This window comes from Falco naumanni, chromosome 16 (genome assembly GCF_017639655.2).
Source record: "Falco naumanni isolate bFalNau1 chromosome 16, bFalNau1.pat, whole genome shotgun sequence".
NCBI classification, from domain to species: Eukaryota; Metazoa; Chordata; class Aves; order Falconiformes; family Falconidae; genus Falco; species Falco naumanni.
The window spans coordinates 1,882,021-1,901,438 of record NC_054069.1 but is presented as its reverse complement, the minus strand read 5'-3'; the positions used below and the strand labels follow the sequence as shown (position 1 = coordinate 1,901,438).

At 47.5% G+C, this 19,418-nt stretch overlaps 1 long non-coding RNA gene across 1 annotated transcript in view; it reads left to right on the top strand.

Moving 5' to 3' along the window:
• The window catches only part of LOC121098338, a 52,847-nt gene that overhangs the window by 32,940 nt on the left and 489 nt on the right, over positions 1–19,418 (top strand). The gene's annotated exons all lie outside the window — the stretch shown is intronic.

The following is a 19,418-nucleotide window of genomic DNA, read 5'->3' as shown; positions in this document are numbered from 1 at the left end:
GCGTGGGTGTGGGCACCAGGGATGCGGCACTGGCTGTGCCGCAGTGGGGGGGGGGGGGGGGGGGGGGGCACACGAGAAGCCACCACATGCAGGTCGTGGCTCAGGTGGAGAGGAGGAGGGAGCCCCGGCTCGTCCGAAGGCTGAAGAGGTGTAACAGCCATAAAACCCCTCATTGCATATTTCAAGCTGCAGCTTTGGGGCAGGTTTTGAAGGGTGAATCCTCTGCATTGTATTGCAAGCATGCGTACGTGGTTTGTGATTAAGGCTCTCTGTATCTCTGCATATGCATATTTATTATTATTTATTATTTATATGCCACTGGGAATGTACATGGCACTTCAGAGACATATAAAACAAGCTGTTACCTCCTGTGAATTGCTTCCAATCTAAGTGCTTTGTAAGGCTCTTTAACCAACTAATTTGGAAATCCAGCTTTTTAGTGCCACTTTTTAATGACAGACACACTGATCCAATAGAAATCGTTCGTTTTCCCATTGAAATTCTGCGATGGCTGCCACAAACTGGCAGCGAGCGGGTTTCGGGATGAAGTATTCCACTGGAGCCTTCATTATAGGAAAAGTCTTTCTCTTTCTCTGTCCTTTTTTTCTATTTTATGACATGATTAATTTATATTACCAAAGACCTTGAAAGCCGCAAACAGAGATGGATTCCTGTTGTGCAACGTACCGAACGCGCACAGGGCCAAGACGGCTGCAGTGCCGAGCAATGGAGGATTTATAATGCATTTCTGTTCCTGCTGGACTGAGTCACCGAGATGACCCTGTCTGTCTAGGTCCAACTTTATCAGGCTTTGGCTGAAATATGAACAAGAGATCAGCCATTTGCAGATTAAGTGGTGAAACACCTACGCAGGGCATGTGTCAGGATGGCTCTATCAGGGGACTTAAAGCCATAAGATTCCCAGAGGACCAGCGCTGCCCATGCAGTGTAAATTACAGAAGCCGCCAGCCAGCCAGCTCGGAGGCACCTCGAACAGCCGTAGCTGCAAACCCCGTTTTCACATCCTTAAAGTTCTGGCTGGAGGTCTGAGAGGGGCTGCAAAGTGGTGGATGCAGCCCCTGGTCCAGCTGGAAGTTCTTACAGACCCTGGGCAAAGCAGCAGGGGCGTGAGGAGGCACAGGGCTCTGGGGAATCGGGAGCGAGCAGAGGAACGGTCCCTCCAGCGTGCAGGGGCTGCCGGAGACAGGGAGAGCTGCCGACGCATCTCCCAGGAGCGTTTCGGGGGATGCTTCGGAAGCAGCATAGCAGAGAAAGCTCAAGGAGATTATACAGCCCCAGCGCTGGAAGAGAAGGATTTTGCACTGCATTTAGCAAAGTGCTGGCAATTCCTATTTTGAGACAAGCAAAACAAGTAGGGGATGCCAAGCAGATCGGCAGCCAGAGCATCTGATTAAACAGCGTGTGATTGCCACTCCTTTCCCTGGCTTTACATCAGGCTCACGCCAGTGATGTCAGTGCATTTACCCCTTGTTTATAGCAGCCCTGGAGAGAGGGGAAAAAACAAGCAAGCTGGTTTCAATAAATCAGCCCAGCCTCATTAGCTCCCATCAACTTGCTCTAACATGTCCAGTGAGTATTTGGCTTAGAAGGAAGGTAGCATTCACAATACACAGGGCAGGATTTGGCAGCGAGGATTTTTGGGAGATAACAAGTCAAAGCCTTGTTCCCACAGAATAAACCCTGTCATAAACGCTGGCCTGTTATTACTGTCAGTTACTGATTAATGCTGTGATTGCTGAGGCCATTTGCTCTGGCTCCCCGAGTATGGTCCACTTGCAGAGTATTGCAATGGCAACTGCCTCAGCTGCTGAGATGCTTTTAAATTAGCTCTTTTTCTCAGAAAAATATTTGCACCGATTTTCCAGTTCTTTCAGTGGGGCAGGGGGGCAAGCATCCCTACAGCCCAGAGAGAGATGGACTTAACATTGAGAGAAATTGAATTAATTTAAGAGGGGCAACGTTATGTTTAAAACAGAGGTCATCTTTTAACGAAGTGCTCAGCCTGCCCTCTTCAAGCAGCAAGGTTTCTGTAAACACTGTCTGTCCTTCTGTGTGTTGGTGCCTGCCTGCCACTCCTTTCCAAGGCATGGAAGGGAAGGCAGTCCGGTGACAGCTGACATTACTGGGTCCTAAAGAAATTGCACTGGAAGCAGGCATGAATGTTCCTCTCTCTTTATTTTTGATTTTTTTAGCTGATGGATGAAGAAATCCATCTGATTCTGAAAGCTGGAGGAAAAGAAAACCCAACTTTATGGGGTATCTGACTTAAATCCAGTAGCTGTTTATAAATAATTCCTCCAAATCTTCTCTAGCTCTCGGCTTCAAGGAGATATTTAACCCTAGGCTGCCCGTGCTGCTGCTGAGGCATCCACCCCGCTGCACGGGAAGCCGGTTCCAGAGCTGTGCCCGTGGACACCAGGGATGCAATGGGGATGGAGGAGCCAGGAGGGCAGCTGCTGCAAAGGCACAGATCCAAGGAGTCTTTGCAGGAAGCTGGAAGTGTTTGAGAGGAGCCACGGCAGCGTGGAGAGGGGTCTCTGAGGTGATGGAGAGGAGGATGCAGGGTTGCAGTGTGTAATTTAGAGGCGTGCTGCTCCACAGTGAGGGTGTGGGAGAGGAAGGGCTGGCTCTCCTGGTGCCAGTTCTGCCCATCACCGAAGGCAGCAGCTGGTGAATGGGCAAGAGGCAACGATGAGGGTCTGTGTCTCTTTTCTTAGAGTCTGAGCTTGTCATCCTGATTTAGCCCTGCAGAAAGCCCCTGGTGGGACACATGATGTGGCGTTGTCTCACAGGTTCTGTGACTCAGGGTGTCCTAGGAATAGAAATTAGCACCGGGCTCTCTCACATCCTGCAGTTGTCTGACATATGCCTCAGAAATACCGGGGTAGTTTTTTTTTACCAGCGGTGGAGTGCTGCCATTCCCAGAGAGCCACAAGGCAAAGCCTGGGAGCCCTGGGTCCTGCAAGGCCCGGGAGTCACAGGTTTCCTTGGAAGGGCTGTTTCCCCAGAGGTCTCAACGATAGACCTCTTTCCTTTTGGCTGCAGAGCATCCAGCAGGGATGCTGCTGCTACATCGGGGTGATGCCTGATGCCATGGTGATGGGCAGCAGTGTGAGCCCAGGTGCATTCAGTCAACATTAAGCCCTGAGAAGGGTCAGCTCGCTGTTGCAAGGTCTGCGGTGTGACCAGTCTGATGCATGCAGACACGCAGGCATATCCAGGTGCTTTAAGAGGAGGTGGGATTGCCTGCATTCTGTTACTGGGGAGGGGTGCAGGAAGCAGCTCATACTTGGGATTGTTGCCTTTTTCTGTCCTCTGATACCCCCTGGCTGAGGCATATCTTTGCCCTGTCTGGGTTGAGGTCAGAGGTCCCCAGCAATCGGGAGGGAGGACAGCATCTCTCGGGATATGGTCCAGTACACTCTCCTCGTTTACCACCCCTCCAAGCAGCCATCTCGGGAATCCAGCTGGCAGCACAACAGTTGGCTGCAGAAGCGAGTTTTAATGGGGCCAAATAAGAGCTAATTGTGTCTCTGCTACAAAGCACAGGAGGCTCCGGTGGAAAGGTCAGGCTGTTAAAGACTGCGGCGCGCCGGGTAGGTAGGAGCTATTTTCAGTCAGACACAGAGATTCCAGCACATCTCTTGCTGCTGCCTTGTTTCTATAGCAATACTGGGGCCAGGCTGTGCCGGGACTTGGGCAGCAAATGGAAATATAACCCCGTACAAATAAGAGCATCACTGCTCTGGATGCTCCAGACACTACCTGTCCTGGGGTATGGGAAGGGCTTGGGAAGCCGCTGCATGCTCCATGCGAAACGCTTGATGCAGAGAGCTGTACTGAATAAGGAAAAATTCTTCATTCACCTACCTGCCACGTTACAGAAAAAATGCTACAGGATGAATAGGAGAGGAAGGGAAATCAGGAAGGGTCCCAGAACGGAAATAAAGATGGTAACTAGAAATAATACAATTCCTGCTAATGGGTTTCTTAAAGATACTGATGACTTGGAGACTAAGGATTTAATTCTCTAAATAATTTTATAGGATGTTCTAATGGGCCCATAGAAAAGCTGCTATAATATCCCCAGGAAACGTCTTTGTTTTCTCATCCCTGCTCTCCTCCCTTCTTCCTTTTCTTTTTTTTTTTTTTTTTTTGGTTTGTTTTCTGGCATGACTCAGCAGCTGCATAATACATTAGCAACCAAGCATCATTTGGGAAAATTTAAAAGAAATCAGGAAAGTTGACATTTCCTTAGATATGCACAGACCAAAAAGTCTGTTCTGTTACTGCAGAAAATGCAAACTGTGCTGGGTGCTGGGCGCTTCCATCAGCGGAGCCGGTCTCTGCTCCTAAATGAGCACAGCATGCAATTAGGAAAATCAAGCAAGGCTGCGTGGAAAGAGGCACTGCTATCTCTGCTTTTCTGTCTGAGGAACTGCGATGTAGAGGGTTAAAGCATGCGACAGGAGTGCCTGAGGGCACAGACCCCATCCCCAAAGCAGCAGGGCCCCCCAGTTTGATGGGTGTCCCACAGCATCACCCTCCTGCAAGCCGCGCTCCCTGTGCTCCGTGCGTTTCATTAGGATGGCCGCGTTCCCTCCCGAAAGCAAACTGGTGTCTGAGCTAGCGGTCACAGTTAGTGCCTCCCTGGCATTAGCTGCTCCAGGTAGGGATTCAGTGAAATCCCCAGGGTTTACTCAAAAGTCAGACAGAGAATTTATTTATAGGTTTTCGGTGGGTTGGTTTTTGGGTTGGTTTTTCTTTTCCCTGCTCCTGACAGTGATTTCCCTTCAGTACGGGAACTGGCATAGTTTTACCAACCTGATACTGCTGCAGTCTCTGTTCTCACATGGCTTTCCTATCACCTCTCTCCACTCCCTCCTCCCCCTCCTGTCATGAGCTGTCACATTATGTTTTGTCACTTCTCAGCAGTTCAACCTTCAAGCCCCAACATACCCGCACACCTAAGGACCTTAGGAATCAAAGAGTAATTTATCTAAAGATCTGAATTAGATGAACATTCACCACCAGACTGATGACTCCGGTTTCACACCGGTATGCTCCTAGCCTTGTGGCTACAGAGAAAGTCCTCAAGAAATCCTGAGCAGTGACGATTGTTCTGCTTTAGGCTGGTGGTGCTGGTCCCAGACCAGCCCCAGGCAGTGTTTCCAGCTCCTGCCACCTCAGCTGCTGCCGCTGGTCCCTGGGGTCAGAAAGCCACGGCAACAGTGGCCTTCGCTGCTGATGCTGGTTAATTACGTGCCCCCTGTTCCATCCCTGAGGCTTGAAATAAATATTTTTCCATGCCTAGCAAAGCTAAACATAGCATTATGCTCCATTCCCAGCTGATTCCCATTTTAATTTCCCCTTCAGCACTGCTTTTCTGTTTCATTCGCTTGTAAACACCAGGCACTTTAGATGATGGTATAGGGGAAGTTCACTGATGTTGGAAGAACCTTTTTTCCTTCTGGCTTCATTTCCCAGGGGATCACAAGCAGAGCTCCAAGGCAAGCTCTGGACGAGCTGATTAATATGAGCAACAGAGGAAGATGCTGGTGAGATCTAGTGTGCATGACATATGTGGAAGAAAAAAGTCTGTTGAATAGTTCCCTTGCCTGCTTGTGCCTTGTACCAAATGCTACCCATCAGATGTCTAGCAATACATTCAAGTTCCACCTATGTGAGAATAGCAAACATTCTTGGGGCAACACTGCAGCAGCTTCTCTTTCTCACCCCTCTTAAAATCCTCCAGGCACGACATTTGACAGCTTTTATCGTTCTCCAGGGTTTAGATGCCAGCACTTCTCCTTACCAGACTGTCTTCTCAGGAATGCGTCTCTTCTTTGCTCGGTACATTGTGCAGTCAAAGTAACAGACCTACCAGCTCTTTGAACGCCTAATTGTAAAACCATTAAGAATGCGAGGCGATCAGCCCAGTTGATTTTACAGCATGATCGAGGCAAAAGATATCTTGTTTTTCATCAGAAAGCACATAGAGACCTTCTGCACAAATCCAAGCTCTTCAGCAAGACTCATCCCACCCTAACGGATCTGCACCTAAGCTGCTTAGCAAGGTTCCCTCTGCAGCCAACGGAAAGAAATAGACACTGATGAATGTTTTGAGCCTAATTTAGATGCTTTCAGATTAGATGATGCATCTTAGAGACAACTGCTTCTCCCAACTGAGAACAGAGTCCAGACAGGTGTAGATGGGCACATCTGCAGTGTGAGCGTCCACACAGGAACAGCTCAGTCCCATCTCCTTGCCACTACCCTGGCTTTGCAGCCCTTTGTCAGAAAGGTTCAGTTTTTTGTAGCAACTCCAAGTGGTTTCAGTGTATTTATGGGCTGTGGTGATTTTGCTGCCTGTTGCAGGTATTTTTTGACCATCACCACCCTCTATCCAGGAACTGCCATTGAATTTTAGTTTCTTAAAAGAAGAAAACAAGAGAAGAAGTGCATGAAGTGAGCTCTTGAAAAACATCATTCAGTCCAGCACTGTGCTAAATCTCGATGTTTTCAAACAGCATGACAAAATAAAGACTAAAGCAAGAACTTGAAGACGGCCTGACGGAGTGCCTCTCTGCTGCTGGGATGCATCAAACTGGGAGAGCGCACCAAGCCCTCCGGACCGATGTTTTGCAGAACGCTGGAGAGACCGCAGCGCTTTGGGGAAATGCCCTCATGCACGCACATGGAATAACACAGCACAGGCTTTTGAGCTTTGTTCCTGCCTCAGTCCTTGCGCTTCTTTTCAAGCCAGGATCGACATCTACCCATTTCCAACCTGCAGCCAGCTGGGAGCATCATCTGCCAGGGTGCTGCTCCGCTGGGATGCGGTTCCGCTGCCTCACCGAGCATGGCACAGCCGCACGTCTGTCCAGACACTTCCCTGTTGTAGATCTTGGGGGTTTTATTTAGGTCCATTGTCATTATTGCCACCATTTCTGAATCATTCTTTTCTTCACCTATTTGAGAAGATAACTCAGCTCTCAGTCCAAGTTGGCTCTTGCATCCTGGTCTGAATTCCCATTAATCCTTTCTCCATGTCATTTATGCTCAACCTTGGCCCTCAGATTCCCTAATAACACATTGCCAAAGTTAATAGAATAAGTATTTTCTTTTTCCTCTTTTCTTTTATTTTCTGCTAAGTGCCATGGAGTTTCTAGTTGGTCTTTTTCCTAATGCATATACAAAGTGCAGTCATCATTAGGAGATAATTCAATTAGATAAGATCAGCTATCAGAGCTAATAAACCGATACAAAAATGAGCTTGCGCCAGCCATCAGCAAAGGCAGATGAGGAGGTCGCTTCTACCCTGTTAATTAGTTTAAGCAAATGTGCATCTGTGCGTCCCTGGTGTGAAATCAATGCCGGGCAGCCCCCCTGTGAGCCAGGTGTCCCTCTGCCAGCCCCACGGGACCACCCAGAGCTGCCCAGCCACTCACCAGATGTAGCTGTGTCTGCCCCCTGGTCCAGCCCATCGTTCAGCTCGCCTGGGCTGCTCCTCCACCCCACATGGCTGCCTTTGTTCTCCCTGAAAGCAGGGTTTATTTATGGCGGGTGTTAAAGCAATATTGAAACCCTGCAGGGGCTCATCTCCAGCTCGAGGAGAGCAGTTCTATGGAAAGGGAGAGAGAGAAATTTCCATCTGCCAGTCGTGGATACTGTCAGAAGAGGCAGGAACGAGTGCTGCTGTTTAAACCATTTGCAAAGCCATGCCTTCTGGGGTCTGGTTTTGCAAAATAAAACCCAGGGCTGGGTCAGCTTCAAGGCACCAGCGAGCAGCACAGAAGTGACAGGATGGTAAAGAAGCGTTTATGCTTTTGACCTGCATTTACACTTTAACATCTCTGTCTCACTCTACATAAATTCATCTGACTAGGCTTCAGTAGCAGTGTCTGAAATAGAAAGTAGGAAATTTTCCAGAAATATGCGATGGCCTGATGGAGAGACGAGAGCAGAAGGCACGGCTGCAGTGCTCGACTCTCCCCAGAACAAGGTGCAAGTGGGTAACGTGGAGCACTGCTAGTGTTGATACAAACGCACCCCCAGGATCCCAGGCAAAGGTGAAAGCATCTCTTGGGAGAACGTGGCAGTGGGGGGCGTGGAGGTGGTGAAGGGGCCGTGGAGGTGCTGCTCAGCTGTGGGATGTCCTGACTGCCCTCCCCCTCTCCAGAGCTGCACGGGCTTGAGGGAGAGAAGACCCCTTCCTTCTGCAAAATTACCTACCTGCATGTCCTGCTTTAAATTATCTGTCGACACCATGAAGATCTGAATAGCCTTCCTTTATGACTATTATGAATCATTAACCCCTTATAAACTCACCTGAAGAGTATTGGTTATGACGCACTGGTGAGGCCACATCTGGAGTCACACTGTGCCCAGTTCTGGGTCCCCAGTACAAAAAATTATATGGACTTACTGGAGCGAAGGACCACAAAGATGGTGAAGGGACTGGAGCATGTGTGAGGAGAGGCTGAGACTGCAGCCTGGGAAAGAGGAGACTGAGGGGATGCTAATGGACACGGATAAATACCTTCTGGGAAGGAAATGGGAAGGAAGCCAGGCTTTCCTTAGCCTGTGGCAGGACAGCAGGCAAAGGGCACAAAGCGGAACACAGGGAATTCTGTCTGAACATTAAAAAACCTGGGTGAGGGTGGCGATTGAACCCTGGAAGAGGTTGCTCAGAGAGGCTGTGGAGTCTCCATCCCTGGTATTCAAAGCCCAGCTAGATACAGTCCTGGGCTACCTGCTCCATCTGTCCCTGAAAGAGCAGGGTTTGCAGTAGGTGATCTCCAGGTGTCCCTTCAAGCCCTTCTCAGGTTCTGTGTGCAAAGCCAGGGCTCTGATGCTTTAACAGCCAAGATTTAGAAGTGCGGCAAAACAAAAATCCCAAACTAGGAACAGCTTACGGCCTCTCAAGTCCTTCAGCAGCACATGTAAAGTAGATATGTATTGACAGCTTGTAAATGTCACAAAAAATTGCCACAACTTCAGCTTCTGTCTTTTTTCCTCACACTCCCTCTTACTGTTTTTGTTGAAAATGTCATTCAGAAGACGTATCTTGTCACAAATTCCTCTCCTACTTCTTTGAACAGGAAAGGCATAGAGAAATCCAAAATAAAGTCCCCAAACCTATTTCTTTTCCCTAGTGCTGTCCACTCAGTGACATCTTTGAGTCAAAACAGGTAACCCAAAACAGGATGGAGATGCTGACAGTTGTGCAATTTCCTTGATTTGCCGATGAATATCCCTCATAAGCCAAAGCCTCCACGGACATGTCTAGGTGCCAAGTGTTTCCCTGGTCCTTACACCATGACATATTCTTTAGTTGTGTTTGTCCTTTGTCTTAAATAATTTTAATGAATCAGTTCCTTGTCATGGAGTTCATACAACATCCATCAAGAACTGTAAAGTACAAAGATGCCGTATCTGGATGTCTTTAAGCCACAGCTCGCTGGGAGAAATGGGGCAATCTCTACTTTCTCACCCTATTCCTGTGTTCTTCCTTCAGCATCTGCACCCGCAGTACCTCTCCCTCCATACAGGAGTGTCTTGTCTAAGCACAGGCCAGATCTGGGAGCAGAGGATTTTCTGAGGGTAATGCCAGGCACTTTGCTGGGGGCTGAGCATCAGCAGGTGCAGAGCGCAGCTTCGGTATTATCTTGTTGTGGCTGAGCCGCTGCAGCACCCCTGCTGTGACTCCAGATGGCTGCTGTTGTGATGCTGCTCCTGCTGAACAACTGCAGGGATGGAGAAGATGAGTGTGCAGAGCTGGTGCTGGCAAAGGGCCACCTTTGGCGAAGATCTGGTCCCCACTCCACCACCTGGAGTGCCACCACACAGAGGGACGGTGACTGCAAGAGCTGGTGGGAAGGCTCTTCCTCACAAAGCATCCTGTCTTTATTGTTGTTCACTAAATGTGGACGTTTCTTCCAGCCTTAGCTTCACACCAACACCCACACCATACTGTTTGCACACACTTGGTCAAAATATTTCAGAATTTCTAAAGAATATTCAAACCTCAGCAGCGCTGGATAACGGGGACACCTGCACTGCAGACCTCCCTCCCCATTTGCACAGGATGGAAGGGAAACGGGCAGTGAAATAGAATTTTCCAGAACAACCAGTGAAAAGAAACCCAAAAATAGTTCCTCTGGAAAAATAACTTGTTTTAGGCATTTGGGCACTTGTTTTTGATCACAAAGCAGCATTTAGCCTGGAACAAAATTATTCTCAAATGGACAGTCCATGCAGGGGCATGCCTGGCGCTTTGCTGACACAGTTTCTCCAAAGAGTTTCTTCTTGTCACTAAAACTCAATCTTTGCTTGCTTGACACTTCTTCTTTACCTGAATACTTATCACCTCCTCCTTCCTCTTGGCTCTACCAAAGCCACCGTGTCTGTCTGCGTCAGGAGCAAACGCTGTGACGGAACTAGGCTGAGCTGCTTCCTAGCCTTGGGTCCCCGACGAGACGGTTTTCATGACGTGGGCTTTGTCTGTGAGAGACCTGAGGGCTTCGAGATTCTCACTCCTCGCTTATTTACACCCCTCCTCAACCCGTGGACCTGCCTGCCTGCAGAAAGGAGTGACTGAGTGGCAACTGGTGTAGGATGGGTTTGAACTGGGATTGCCCAAGCCCAGCCTCCCTCCAGCGGCTCCCTCCAGTGGTTTGCTCCAGAAGCTGTTTCCCTGCAAAAACCTGGTGTTTGGGAACCTCAGTGTATAATTACTTGATAAACTTCTCTATAGAAACATGCTGTTGGTTTCCTTCGTGTACCCAGGTCACAGGATGGAGAGGCAAGCAGCTTAGCGTTCACTTGGCGGAGTGGAATAGGCTGGACAAAGTGATGTTGGGAGCTGACACATGACATTTGCACAGAAGTAAAACAAGGAGTGGTACGATCCAAGAGCAGATCCGCTCTTTTACATCTTCCACATCACCAGTAAGAGCTACTGGGAGAGAGGGAGTGACACGGATGCTTGAAGAAGAGGCAAGAAGTGGAAGAAAAGCAGGTAGCGGCTGGGAAATGAAAAATCTGCCAGCGTCTGATATAACCAGGCACAGGGCAATCCTGCCAGGGCTGCGTCAGCAAGGACGCGAGAGAAACATCGGCCCTAGGGAGGTTCTTTGTCAGCAATGAGGTGGGAAGAGCAGGTCAGCCCAAAGCCGAGGGAGGCAGCATCCTTTGCTCCTGCACTACCCTGAGGGACGCAGACTCCAACCCCCTTTTCCTCCCGCTGGCAAAGATTTGGGCCGTATGTAGCTCATGCTGCTCAACACCAGTGCAGATCCCAGAGCGTTCCGCTCCTTCGGCTCCAAGACAGAGCAAACGGCACCGGTTGTGCCCTAGACACCTACTCTTAACTGGGAGCCTTGCCTTTCCAAGGTGCAGCTCTCTGCCAGGAAAAAAATCCTCTTTTTTTTTGTGCCAAAAATAGTTCCCCATGGAGAAGGAACTTGTTTTAGGTATTTGGGCACTTGTTTCTGATCACAAAGCAGCATTTAGCCTGGAACATCCATGCAGGGGCATGTCTGGCGCTTTGCTGACACAGTTTCTCCAAAGAGTTTCTTCTTGATATGGCATCTTTGTACTTTACGGTTCTTGATGGATGTTGTATGAACTCCATGACAAGGAACTGACTCATTAAAATCATTTAAGGCGAAGGACAAACACAACTAAAAAAAAAAAAAAAAAAAGGATCTGAGCTCAGAGCAGCAGCAGTAAGCTGAGTTGTTAAATTGAGCCTCTGTTGGCTGCAGTATAGAGGGGAAAGTGTTGCAAGACAGCAGAATTTCTCACAAAAAGGCCAGTGCCTCCCAGCTCAGGGGGGAATATTAACGAGCAGCCTGTCGCCTGGAAGCTCAGAGCGACAGCCAGAGGAGGTGCAAGTAGCCAGCATCAATCCACCTGACTTTCTTCGTTAGCCTGGACTGAACTGCCTCAGAACAGGTGAAAGCTGAATCCAAAGGAAATGCAACACCCCTGGTTTGGCTCTACAAAATTTCCACCGTTTCACGGAGTGCAGCCTGACACAGTGCAGATGACTCCTCAGCTGGAAACCAGGGGCTGTTGCTCTAACATTTCAATCGGAAGAAGAATGCCCTTATCAACTTGGCTGTTCTTCAGTCACAGGCAGGGGAAACTGGCAATGTTGATTCATTTAGCTCGGGCACATTCGGGTCAAAATCAATCATGTCAAAAATACATCACCTGTATTCAATAAGTTTTTAAAAAAGGAAAGAGAGATATAGACTACAAGAATAAATCACAGCAGAATGGGGCTCAGTTTGAAGTGAACCTATCATTTGCTTTGAGAGGATAAACATGTTGTTTGCTTTGAACATTTCCCCAATATTTAACAGGTGACTTGGCAAAGAGACTGGTCTTAGCTTTGAAATGGCCATCTCTCAAGGTCAAAGAAATGGGATTGAGGAACCAGGGCAGCAGCAGGAGGTCAGGATCAGTGCTCCCCCTTTTCCAGACATGTAGCTCCCTCCCAATGCTTCTCAAAGAGGCTTGAATGGCACCTTCCCTGTGGGCAAGGCTTGAAGCTGGAGAGGTTTCCTCTAACACTGCATGGAGGTGGTTGCTTGCATAAAGACAGTAGTCCCTCTGGAATGCCACCAGCCTGGTCCCGCAGAGACCCAAGCCACCTGCTCTAGTGACAACTCCCAGTGTCAGCGAGTGTGTCCCACCACAAGGATCAGTTTTCAGGGCAAAACAGCTGCGGTGTGATTCACCTCTGCCTGTCTCCATTCCACAGCAGTCATGCTATCAGAGATTGAACCGAAGTGTAACTAGCTGAAAGCACATTCTTTTCCTTACAAAGCGATGGATGCAAAGCCATGGCCACAAAACATTGTGGCAGGCATGAAACAGTGAGTTATTGTAGTTACTCACAAAGGATAAATAAAAAGGATGCTCTGAGGTAGAAGTGTTTAAGTTAAAAATTAAGGGTGAGAACTGAGACAAGGATTGTACAAATAGTAACTGAGGAACCAAGTCCACCATGAAATAAGAGAGAAGCTGAGGAGCAGGACTTGTTCCTCCCAAGACCAGCTTCTGGATTTGCAGTCATTTGTGGCGGATCGCTGTATATTCAAGGGTATGGTCAAGACGGAGAGCAGGGCAAAGACTGGCAAGAACTGAAGCTGAAAAAGCAGTTTTCTTGGTGAGGAAAGGTAAATATCTCCTACGGTCTCATTCTGGATTTGCAGCCAGCTACTGGTTCCTGTCCTGTTGGCTTCCACGGAATAGTTCCAGATAAGAGGCTAGCACTATATGATGCTACAGCCTTTATTTTTAGGAGACTCAGATCTCTTCGCCACAGCATCAAGTGTAGATCCCGTTACCCAAAGCAGAGGATCCAAACCAAGTCTCTTACTTGGTCTGAGGAAACACAGTCCTGTCTCAATCACAGAATATCGCTGGGTTTCCTAGTCCTGTAGCTCATCCAACTCAAACGTTTTAGTGGAAAATCCTCTCAAAGCGACCTTTACTTGGTTAGGTTTTTTATTGTTTGGAGACTTGGATGGGCCCAGCCTTCATTTGGAGAGCCATCAAAGTGCAAATTGCCGGCAGTTCAAGCGTACCCATCATTTCTTACCAGGCACCAGTAAGAGCACAGTCCATGTCCCTGTCTTATGTGTGACCTCTAGTGAAATGACCGTAAGAGTAGCCCGTGGCGAAAGTTGTCTTTACCTCTGGTCTTCTCCTGTGTCACATCAGGAATTGATACACAGGTTTTATTTTATCCAGAATATTTGAAAGAAGGGTGCCTCAAAGAAAAGAGGAAACGCTTCTTCCAGGAGTTAAATTTCCAAAGCAGCAACTCAGTGGGGATCTGTGCTCCAGCTCAGGCATGTGAGCCGAACTGTCAGGTAGAGCTTTCCACGTGGACTCAATCAACAGGCTCTGGGAAGAAATATTTCCCACCTCAGCATTCCTGTAAGCTTAAGAAGAGCCAGGGAGCTGCAGTGAGAATACTCTAATGGTCTTAATTTCACAGATGGCCAAGTGAACGTTGCACCAGAAGAGAGTGCTTGTGTGACACAAGTGCTCTATTAGAACTTGCTCTTCTCTTTCCATTTAGTTCAATTGCAGGGAAAACTTCGGGATAACCAACATGGAATGACATGCAACTGCAAGAGAAAGGTACTGCCTTTATAACTTATGCTCCGCTTAGGCTCCAGTTCCTACCTTATTTCTTTTGCCTCTTTCTGCCACATTTGTGGTTTTAACCAGTTTTTTCAATTCATCAATGAACAATGAATCATGAAGGCTGAGTCAGCCTGGACCTCAGGCAGCTGATTTCAGGATCAGTCCAGAATCCAAGCGCTTGCACGAACTAACTCCACAGATTTCATATTTCCTGTGCAAGTAGCCTGAATTTAACCTGTCGGAGATCTCACCGGCCCTTAAGGCAGGTGGGGCTGGTTCTCTAGAGCAGATGCCATCCTGAGGGCAGGCATGAAGCAATACAGTGCTTACATCCACAGATAGCCCTTGCAAAGGGTTGTAACATCTGTGGGAAGTGTCCCCATTTCTGATTTGCAGTCAAGAATCGGTTCATTGCTTTGTTTTGCAGTAATTGCTCATGAATCAGATGATGGTTTTGGCAATAAGTGGATGAGCTGGCACAGACAATCCCTCTCAGGATAAAGAGGAGTTTTGTTGTATGCAAGTGGCTCCTGGGTTTCACTGAGCTAGCAAGTCATACTAGCAGAAGCAAATGGCCAAGTGATTCAAAATGCATTCTTTCCAAAGCCCGTCTGTAAAGCTGAGCTCAGGAAAGAGGAGAACAGGTGGTCATGACAGATGCTCAGTGGTTTTAAAAACATTTAGGTATGGAGAATGTACAAAGTACCACCACGATCCCACACTCGGGATATCCATGTTCAGATACCCTAAATTCTGCCTTGATTTCTGTGTTTCCTCTGTCAGGAGCGTTACCCTCTCACTTTTGAACAGGGAATCAGAAGTGTTGAACAGGGAACCATTTAAACACAGGGATTTAGAACTCACACGTGCCATTAAAAATCCTCCTTCCCAGTAAAACATTCACAAAGGAGAGAGCTAAGGGGAAGAATACTGTAAAATTCCAGTTCGCTTTGAAACAGAGGAAAGAAAAATCAACTGCTACCCCAGACACCAAGATGCCCACGTACATTCTTCTTTTAGATTAAAGGAGAATTCACTGAAAGTTGTTCCAGACCCAAATAATCTCCAAAGAAGATAAACCTGAAAATCTTCTTGGCTATCCCAACGTGCAAACCAGGGCTGTGAATCACAGGGCTCACAGCTTCGTGCCACCTTTGTCCAGCACTGACTGAGGCTTCTCTCCATCCACAGAGTTGTCATGTGTGATAAAGTGACCAACATGAGCAAGGAGCTTAGCAGCCCAGCCAGCAGGACACAGCTGCAGGTATTAGGGTGTCACTTCCAGACAGAGCAAAACCTGGAACTGATGAATGAGAAAATGTTATGAGTGGGGAAGTTCAGCCCTGAGAGGAGTTCACCCTAGATATTAAAAAAATACGTGTCGGTTGCTTTGGGCCATGAAAGAGATATCCAGAAGATGCTCAAAAAATGGTACAGGATTTATAAAAGGGACAAAAAGATAGGTTGCCTTGTCAGAGCTCTCCACTAGGCCCAGAGAATGCAATCTGAATTAATATGCTGAATATATAGCAGTGAAGGCGTTGACTCTGCAGACTTAGTGCAAAAAAGCCCCAGCAGCTGCGGGGAGCCAAGGCGTCTTTACGCCTCTTTCTGCCTGTGGGTTTCCCCCTCCATCTGTGGAGCAGGAAGGATTTGGATTGCAGGTCCCAGTGGGAATCCAGAAAGGCAGCCCTGTGGATTTTAGCAGGAAGCAGAAAGTTAAGGCAAACAGCAATATTCTTTAAGAAAGCCAACTGCAGTGGGGGCTGGCGCGTGGGAGGGAGCGGCAGAAGGAAGCCCGGGCTCTCCAGCTTTGGTAGCTGCTGGTGGTGCTCGTCCTTATCGAATGAGCCCTGACAGCGACTGGGGAAGGCAGCAAACACTGAACCAAATGGAGGTCCTGCACCTTCTCTCTCTCTTCATTAAGCTTCTACACTTGCAAATATCTGAACATCGTTCAGATGGTTCTCGTGGCTAATCGGCATCAGCCTGTCACTTATATTATATATATATATAATAAGGAAAGGACACACACCCAAATATTGCACAACTGCCAACCACATAGGCAAGGATCTTCAGCACTGCTGCTCTCTGGGGCTGATTCGGTGTTTCCATCGCTGCAGCTTTCTCCCCATCTCTTTTTCTAGCTCCCAGTCTGTGTGTCTTCTTCTCCTAGTCACCAGCCTCCTGTAATGAGGACATCAGGCAGGGCTCTCACCCGAACAAGTGGTCTTGCTGCAGAATCTTGCTCGTGATCAGTCCCTCAAACATCCTTCTGCCCCACATTTCAACAAAAGAGCAGCTGAGGCTCCTTCCCTCCCCAAATACCAGTCAGCATTAACATACCACAGACATAACCAGCTGCTGGCTGCCTGGCAGGAGATGTCACGTTGTGTCATCCACTTTGGCAACGCTGGTTAGTGGCACTTTGGAATATTTTCAAGGCTCACTAGACCCCAGCTAATCTCCTGCTGCCTGTCTGGATCCCACCACACTCGCGGTGGACTTGACAAGCAGGCAGTGGGTGAGTGCAAAGCAGCACAGCATCATCATTCTACGTGGGGACCAGAGGTTTCTTTAACCAAGCACATCTACAGGCACCTACAGCATTCTGTGTCCCAAGAACCTAAACCTCCACCTAGAGAATCTTCTGAAATATTCTGGAGCTGCTAAAAAACATCTATATTGTCTTCTACCGTAGTTTAATAAATGCAGTGGATTCATCTAATGCATTTAATAATGTTTAATAACGTGTTTCATTATCTGACGCTAGTCATACCTTCAGATTAATGAAAGGATTTTAGAGAGTGTAAGATGTTCCAGAAAAGCTGGGAAGGGAAGGTGTCCATAGCTTACCTAACATCTTCAATCAGAGATGGAGGAACTGGGAGGAGTAAAAGCTGAAAACTTTTCTATCACCAGGGTGGCATTTTTGTGGCTGGTACTGTTGTTTACATTGCTCCAGAGAGGATAACAGGTTCGAAGGTGCCTGATTTTTTCCAGTAGTGCCTTTAACTCACTTCTAGCTACCATGCTGAGTGTAATTCACATTTGTCAAGGATGGGAATTAAGCATTTTGATGCTCTGTATTACACAAAACAATCGTGGAGAATTTGTTTCCCAGTAATAGTGCAGTTAGGCAAGGTTATCTAGGTTATTTACAACAACAGTCACTCTGAAAAAATCTTGAACCATGTTGGTCCGTGGCAGACACAAAAAGTTCTAGCTCGTCTAGAACTACAGGTGGGGAAAAAAAGAACACACTAACAAGTCATTGCATGAAGGACAGGAGAGATGTCACCAGTGCCTAGCACCACTGCGCTGCCATTAGTTCATAGCTCTTCTAAACTCTTGAGGAATAGTAAAATTGTCACCTGGTGCTGTTTAAGTGCTAAGACCAGCTGGGAGAAAATAAACTGTGGTTTGCAGGAATCAGGATAACCCATTCATTTTGTGAGAACAGCCTTTGGAGAACAGTTTCTGTCAAGTATGTGATTCACCGGGGAAAAAGATTTTTAAGTGATGTGCCTACTAACAACAGACAGATAGTCCTTGGCACAGAGACGAGATGCTGAGAGCCTAAGCCAAAAACTGTATTTCAAGGTAAGGACAAAAAAAGCGATGACTGTTTATCATCCCATTAATTAGGGAAGGTGAATGTGACTGCTCTCCCTGTGCACTGCAAGATATAAGGCACCTGTGACACGGGTAAGAGGGTGTGGAGCGAAGGGAAGTCCAGGCAGGAGGTGGGAAGCATCTGAGTAAGATCCACTCAAGATCTGTGCAGCTTGAGATGACAAATATTTCCGAATCATGAGAGTCACAGGTGGTGGTTTGGGCTCATTTTCTGCTGTGACTGTGCCAAAGAAAATGCATCTCTCCCCATCAAGTAACAGAACGGAGCCTCTGTAAAGATGGAAAACGGTGAGTAAAGAGAAAGGACCATGTCATTCTCGTTTCACTGCAATGAGAACAGCGGGTGCCCTTGTGCTTCTGAGTGAGAATCAGATGCTCAGTCCTCCCAGCCCGGGGTTACAGGGCAGTGCTCCCAAATGCTGAACAGGAGCTCTGCGCAGGGCAAGCTGGCAGCAACGGGCGATGAAGGAGGCTCTGCTGGGCAAAAATGGTTGGGAGCGAGGGACTGTGCCTTGCGGAGCATCGGTGGGACTGTGCACGGTGTGCAAACAGGGCACAGCACAAATCCATCCAAGTAACCAGGCCCCCTGTCCCAGGGCAGGAGAGAAATAACTCTGTTCAGGATTTCACCGTCATCAGCAGCAGCTGTTACAGAATTTGATATCTTTTCCTGCAGTCTTTCTCTAGCAACACAAAGCAGCTAACCCCAAACCTGCCATTCAATCCAAATCAACCTTGGTGTGATGGGACTCTGCTTTCCATATTTTTTCAGGTCTTCCCATGCATGGACTAACACAAACATCATGAGGCACAAATTACTAAATTTTTGAGCTGTACTCAGGTGAAAAATGCATCTGTTGTGGGAGAGGTGACCATTTTAATCGGTAATTTGCATTGCTGAAGACAGCCCCAAGCTGTAGAAACAGAAGCATTTGTACAGGCGGTGGTAGCAAAACCCAGCAAGCTCCGTCAAAGGAATCAATTCATTTGCCTTAATCATGGTATCACCAGCAGATGGAATTGGTGCAGTGTTTGGAATAGCTGCCCTGCTAAAGGAATCTCTGGGTAGTCACTTTTAATTGAAGTGGCATCATTACTGCAGATATGAAACAAAACAGATGGTCATAAAAGGTGACTTTAAAAGCATCATGTCAAGAAAAAAAGCCCTAGGTGATTTAAAATATGATCTCTATTGTGAAAGCAAAGCTTCAATCCTGTCCTAAAAACTCCTGTTGCTGATAAAACTGTACAAAACCCCCCTTGGTTTTCTTGTGATTTCCTAAAATCATGGAAGAAAAAGGGTGGGGGCAGTGGCTTCCATTTAATCTCAGAATTTATCATTGCCTTCAGGGAAAATATCATTATGACTTCTAGTCATAATAGATCATTTTTTTCCTCCCCTCTTTTAAAAAGGAGTGGAAAATGCCAGCTTGCCACCAATTCAGGCGTTGTACCTCGTTCACTTTCCCAGAACGAAGCTCTATAAACTATTTGCCAGGTGCTACAGCAGTGACAGCATCAAAATCCTTAATGGCAATTTGATTCCCACTGAAAATTGAAGTTGTTTGTTATGTCAGCAAAGTTGTACG